The sequence below is a fragment of the Oryzias melastigma genome, linkage group LG15 (assembly GCF_002922805.2).
Source record: "Oryzias melastigma strain HK-1 linkage group LG15, ASM292280v2, whole genome shotgun sequence".
Lineage (NCBI taxonomy): Eukaryota > Metazoa > Chordata > Actinopteri > Beloniformes > Adrianichthyidae > Oryzias > Oryzias melastigma.
The window spans coordinates 10,763,890-10,770,686 of record NC_050526.1 but is presented as its reverse complement, the minus strand read 5'-3'; positions in this window follow the sequence as shown (position 1 = coordinate 10,770,686).

Genomic DNA, 6,797 nt, shown 5'->3' with positions numbered 1-6,797 from the left:
TTTTGATTTAGTTTGTGCCAAAAAATAGACATCATTCATATTTATAATTAAAAAAAGAAGGTTTTAAATGCAAATCCAAATTTCTTAAAGGATAAAGTAAGACTATGCGGCTCATTCTAGGTTTGGATCAGTAGAAAACAAGTCCAAATGCTCTTTTGTTGTTAAAGGTTGCCAAACCCTGGTATAGGACATGAACAATATCAAGTTACAGAATGGTCCTGATCAGATTGTTTTATCAATTCTTTGTGATGATATGATGCTTACGTATGTTTGATTTATGGTTTTGTCGACATATGAACTTTTTGAGGGGATTCAACTGTGAATCCGCCAAGGATAGAACTTATGCTAGGAATTGCTGCAATAACTTTTTTTTGCTTAGAATGAAAAAAAAAAATGAAAGTGCGGCTAACTTGAGTTGGAATATGTGCTGTAAGAAGATGCTATCCTTCCTCTATTGCAGCTACTCTTAACTTTCTTTACTAGTCAAAAACTTATGAGGGTTGAGCATATATATATATATATATATATATATATATATATATATATATATATATATTATCATTTATGAATGATTAGTAATTTATCAGCGACAGGTTTTGTGTTAGTGTCTTCAACTGTTAGTTGAAATATGCACGTTTTACTGTTTGTGGTACCCATTTCACCATCCAACAAGACAAATACAAATAATCACATTGAAGACACATGTCTACGTATTTTCCCGAGCTGTATAAGTTGAAGCAAATACAAAGACAATCAGATCTGTTGTTAACTACATTCTCAAAAATGTAGACAGTTTTAGCTTTGAGTATAGCTCCTTTGCTCTGGTTCTGTTTGCTTCAGCTCCACTGACTAATGGCAGTACCTGTCATGAAAACCCTGTTCCTTTTCTATTCCACTTGAACCTGGATCTTCAGCCGTTTACTGAAGTCACCAAAAAGAGCACATCACCTCGTGGCATCAGCTGTGCACAGGATCAGAATGCTTTCAGTTCAAACAGGTTCAACTCATATTTAAAAGTATTTATCTGAATTCAAAGGGGTAACTAAGGGATTTTTGATTTATTGAGTTATATTCCAAGTGATGATGTCTTTAGTGTGACTGGCGAGAAGACTCTCACAGACAGGTTTATGGGTTCAATCTGCCCTCCACTCCAGCAATAAAGAAATCCTTCATTTTAGAGCAGTAGAGGATGAAGTTTGTTGTGTCGTGAGCCAACTGCTGTATTTACATTATTGGATTCAAATGCTCTGACATGAACCAAACGTCCTCACGCAGACAAATACAATTCACCTTAGAACGTTTTGCTGGGCTCAGGTCTGCAGTGAGTTTTGGCTGCTGAAGCGTGACTCATGAGGCAGGAAATGAAAATAGCATGCGTGCATACATGCTTTCGCTGTGGCTCAACTCAAGTCAGATTTATGCCAATAAACTGCATCTAAAAATGTTTCAGATGTTCTGTTAACCCAGAGCAGACTTCAGAGGCTCATTTCATGCTAAGATTGGAGAATTCCTACATCTGCAGATCTCTCTTGTTCTCATGTTTTTTCTTCCTGTCTTTCTGTTTTGTTCTCATTTGTTTGTTTTGCTTAATAGTTTGTACAGTGACTCTTTCTCAATGTGTTCTTCTCCAGTCAATCTTGCCACTATTAACATATCTAATCCTTTGTGGTGTCTGTAAATTAGCATTTGGTTTGTGTCCCCTGTCACAACAAATATTTGTCTCTGGTTTGTTTAGCTCACATTTGACAGCATGTCATCAGCGCCTCTGTTTGTCTGTTGTCAAGTTTGTGTGCGTGTGTTTTGTGACTGTGTCCTGTCCACTGGGACTGCATTTGTGCCGATTTAGAAGATCCAGCTGTTGGTAGTCCACATAGCACTCCCTCTGGGCAAGGTTTCAACTATTCTCCTCCTGCATGTGATTGCTTTCAGTCTCTGGTTATCTTTATCAACCTGATTTCCATTCCTGTACTAAAAAAACAGCAACAGGAAATGTTCAAATTGAGTCACTTAGAAAACCATTCTTGTTTCCAAGAATCGTCTTCATGTTTGTAAATTAAAACAAATATATTAATGCTTTGTCACTTTAAGTCTAGTTACATTTTTTATGAATGTAGAAAATATGCTGAATTATGTTGTGTGTGAAATATTAGTGTTGTGTACCTAAACATGTCTTTAAAATATTTGAAACCATAAAGAATTAATTTAAGGAATATTGGTAAAGGACCAAAAATACATGAGACTGGCAGATGGGAGGAATTAAAATTTAGTAACTTATTAACTAATTAACAAAGTCAAATCATAATGAAAACATGAAATAAGGAGAAAAACAAAAGATATGGGATAGAAATGAGCTGAAAACCAGACAGGGTGTATTCAGACAATTGATTCAAAGTGAACCAGAGTTTGTTTCCCTCAATTAGCCAGAACATATTTTCAGACTGAAAGCATCCAAGCAAATCCTGGTCTGGGACTAGGAATCTCTCTCAAACTCAACTTTTGAGGTGGTCTCAGTTAATTTCCAATCAGACTGAGCTAATATCTCAAAACATGAGATGTTTTATATTAAACCCCCTGAAAAAAACAGTTTATGCAATGTTCTTCTTTCTAAGGTGATAGGAAGGAGCTCATATACTGCTCCTCCTCTTCAAGAGGAGACAGCTGTGATGGCGTGGGCATTTTCTGATGCCTCCTGGTTGCTTCCCTGGGGAGGAATTCCAGGCAGGCCTCGGGACAGACTCGGGACATGCTGGAGGGACTACTTCTAAATGTGACATTCTCAAGAGAAGGAAAATAGAAAGATATAACACTGCCAGGTTTAAATATTATGACCAATTTTATTTCAGGCATTAACTGATCCAGAAGTTCAAAGGTTGCAACGCTGGATAGATTATATGCCTCAATAACCTTTTTGGCTCTGGCAATTCAAAAAATATTTATGAACAGAAACGATGTTCCCCTCTAGGAAACAATGGTTGGATACAAGTGTGTTCAAACTTCTGTTAGTTAATAATTCTCTTTCAGCTGAGCCAAATTAAGTCGCAAAACAGCAAACCTATTTCATGTTTGATAAACTAAAGTGTGCTAAATTGATCAGTATACATTTACTCCTCCCAGTTTTTTGGTGCCAAAAATGTAAATATTGATATTCATACTCAAGACCCCACACATCCACATCATGGACTGTTCTTACTTCTACCCTCAGGCCAGGGGTACAGAAACATGAAATGGAAAATAGCAAGATGTAAAAACGTCCGTGCTACTATCAGACATCTGAACAGGTGACAGGACTAAAAATATATGCGATCACTTACACTACATCGTATTTCTGTTTAACTCAGGGGTCTCAAACTCGCGGCCCGCGGGCCATCTGCGGCCCCCGGGATGATAATTTGCGGCCCGCGTCTTCATATGAAAGATTACTGTTAGTGCGGCCCGCAAGGCTGATATGAATGACAGTTGTTGTGTTCAGAGCTGAATGAATCAATCACAGTGAGGTATATGGCTCTGGAGTCGGGACATCGGCGGTCTGTCCAGTACCTCCTCACTCCCTCATTCATTCCTCCAGTCAGCTGGGCGGAAGCACCGAACGCGATTTGTGTGACAAATTCTCGTGCCCCGCGTGGGGAATTTGCTGCTGTTGCCGCGCCGCATGTCGAAGTGGCTACCAGCTCCGTCTGTGGATGTCTCTCTCAGAATGAATGAGAGACATATATGATGTCGAGGAATACGTTTTTTGACATGCTGGCTGTTCCTATAACCAGAACTCCACAAGCTCCGACCCTCAAACCTGTAGCCCGCCCCGCGCGGCGATCCGCTGCTCCCGCCTGTCAAACGTGATTCTGAGCTTGGCTCGCGCCTGCGTGTGCGTGTCTGTGACTTTTAAGGTTCACACACCGACTGTGTCGGCCCAGCCTCACCTAGATTCTGCCTCCAGCGGCCCCCGGCTGAATTGAGTTTGAGACCCCTGGTTTAACTGCTCTTTGCACAAACATGTTTCTTATTGCAGACAATGCATACTAGACACTCTAGCATATTAGTTCACTTATTGCATTTCTGCTTTTATTTTATTTTCCATTTTAGTTCCTGTTTTCATACTCCAATTTGTGGGTTTTTTTTATTACCTGTGTTTTTGTGTATTTGTATATGTCAGTACAGTCTGGGCAACAAAGCAAGAATTTCACTGCACTGAAAACTTGACTTCTCTGTTGCATATGACAAAAAAAATGTCAGCCTTGACTTAATTCTAGGTACATGCAAGATTTTATATTAGGCATTTACTCGCCAAAAGGGATTAAAAATAGGCAGGCAAATACTAACAAGTGTTGGCTTACCTATTCACTGGATGTCCAAATAGCAAAAAAAAAAAAAAAAACTAAATGCTTTTTGCAAAATACTTTAGTATTTTTGTAAAAGTTATATAAGGAATTTAAAAAAGTCCAGTGGTTCTGATTAAAACACATAGCACAGACTGAAGTTTGAATGACTTCAGAGTTTTTTTTAAGGACATTCCTTGACTTTTGTTGAAAATCGTTGAGAAAAGTTGACGAGTGGGTGGTTAGGCGGGGGTGCATAGTTGTGATATGCAAAGTTGTTAAAATGCTGCCTATAAGTAATCAGTTTCTGGTTTTATAGGTGTGGAGGTGCAGCAGGTGGCCCAGATGGTCTTGGATCTGCATAATAGAATGCATCTTAATTTCCTGGATAAACCGAGCTCAGACTCAGAGACTCTGGTTAGAGGTGATAGAAGGTCAGCCAAAGAACAATCCTTGCATAGTCTTAGGTCAAGCTGAATGCAGTAAATGGTTGACTGACATCTTAAGGTCACATCTTATGACATCTTAGTTCTTGGTCCTTTGTCTGGAAAGTGTACTTCCCGGGTGATTTTGGAGTAACCTTATCATTTTTGACCTTTTGGTCAAGCTGAAAGTAGTCTTCCTGTCTTACTGCCAGTATGTGATGCTTAGCACAAGACACGGATAATTTAATGATTCAACTTTTTCTCTGTACGTTTTTTTTTTGTAGTTTTTATTAAGGCTGGGAATAAACTCTTACATTTTCATTTAAAATGTAATTAAATGTCTTGTAGAGTCCTGTAACTAAAAGGGGAACAAGTGTAAACATTTCCCTCTGTGAAATGTTTCTCTTCTGACCTGTCTGTGGATCGGGATCTAAAGATGGTTGCTATGATTAAAGGATGTTTTGTGTGTGATCCCTGATGGGATGACAAGCTAAGACTCTGAGTGGTAGTCTAATGTGGATTGCTTTAACTCACTGGATCCGGGTCAGCCTGTTAATGCAGAAAAGTAAGACATGTATTGAGAATACCTTGACTTGTTCATTTCTCATTCAGACTGCTTTGTTTTGCTGGTTGACAGATCTTCAAGTGTGTTTTTTTCTTATTGATTTAAAGACAATCTTCTTTGTTTATCAAACCAATTCTTATAATCTGATTAATATTTTTTGTTCTATTAGACAAACTGTCATGTAATCAAATGCCATTTTGGGTGCTTCTTTGCTTGATCTTTAAATATTAGTTACCAAGACTGGAAAATTTGACAGAAAGTCTAAACTGTTGGGTTAGTTACTTTTATGGAACATGTATTAGGTTTACTAAAATATGCAGTTAGAAAAGCATTCCATTTGCTACCTCTGTTCATTGCCATTGTTACATTCTAAAAATAATCCACGATGGGTGAAATCTGCAAAATAGGGTTACAGATCTTTTAGGTTGTAAAACTCTTCACTACACAGTACCCTCCTCTATTTGCGGGGGTAGGGACCAGAGGCATCTGCGAATATGCCAAATCCACAAATACGGAGAGACACCATCCCCTCCACCACCCCACACACACGGGCAAAGGATGTCTGTTACGGATCCATACTCATCAAAAACACTTCTGATCATGCTTTGTAAAAAACTTTTTAAAAAACATTGGAGTGTTGCTAAACATCCATCCATCCATCTTCATTACCGCTTCTTCCCTTTCGGGGTAGCGGGGGTGCCGGAGCCTATCCCGGCTACTGAAGGGCGAAGGCGGGGTTTACGCTGGACAGGTCGCCAGTCTGTCGCAGGGCCTCAATCACACCCATTCACTCTCACATTCACACCTAGGGGCAATTTAGAGTCACCAATTAACCTATGAAGCATGTTTTTGGACGGTGGGAGGAAGCCGGAGTCCCCGGTGAAAACCCACGCATGCACGGGGAGAACATGCAAACTCCACACAGAAAGGTCCCAGCCGGGAGTCGAACCGGGGCCTTCTCGCTGTGAGGCGAGAGCGCTAACCACTGCGCCACCGTGCAGCCGTTGCTAAACATAAAGAGTTTTTTTTTTTTTTTTAAGTCAGAACAAAAGCTGTACAGCAGCCGCAGTGACTGAGTACTTGATGCAGATGAGGAGTGTCACTCTGTACCTTAAAATCAGGAGTGCGCGCTTCCTCCTTCTTCCGGATGATAATTATCCTTTCTTCCTGCCTTCTTGCCCTTGCCTTCTTCAGCATTTCTGGATTTTTTTCGACTGCTACTGAGTCAGCTAAGGCCATTTTTCTATGTAGGGGCATGAAGAGAGGAGGGGGCGGGGAGGACCGCGTTAGCCCTCTGGCTCCAGAGGGGGATCCGCTGTGTAGAGATGCATCTCAGCAGCGCAGCACTTCCTTGGATGCAAAAATGTTTTTGAAGCATCTTGAGTTGTCCAAGTTTCTGTGACGAACCAGAAGAGTCACGTGACTATAAAAAAATCTGCGAATTAGTGAAAACGCAAATAAGCGGAGGAACACTGCATACACTTTTCTATGACA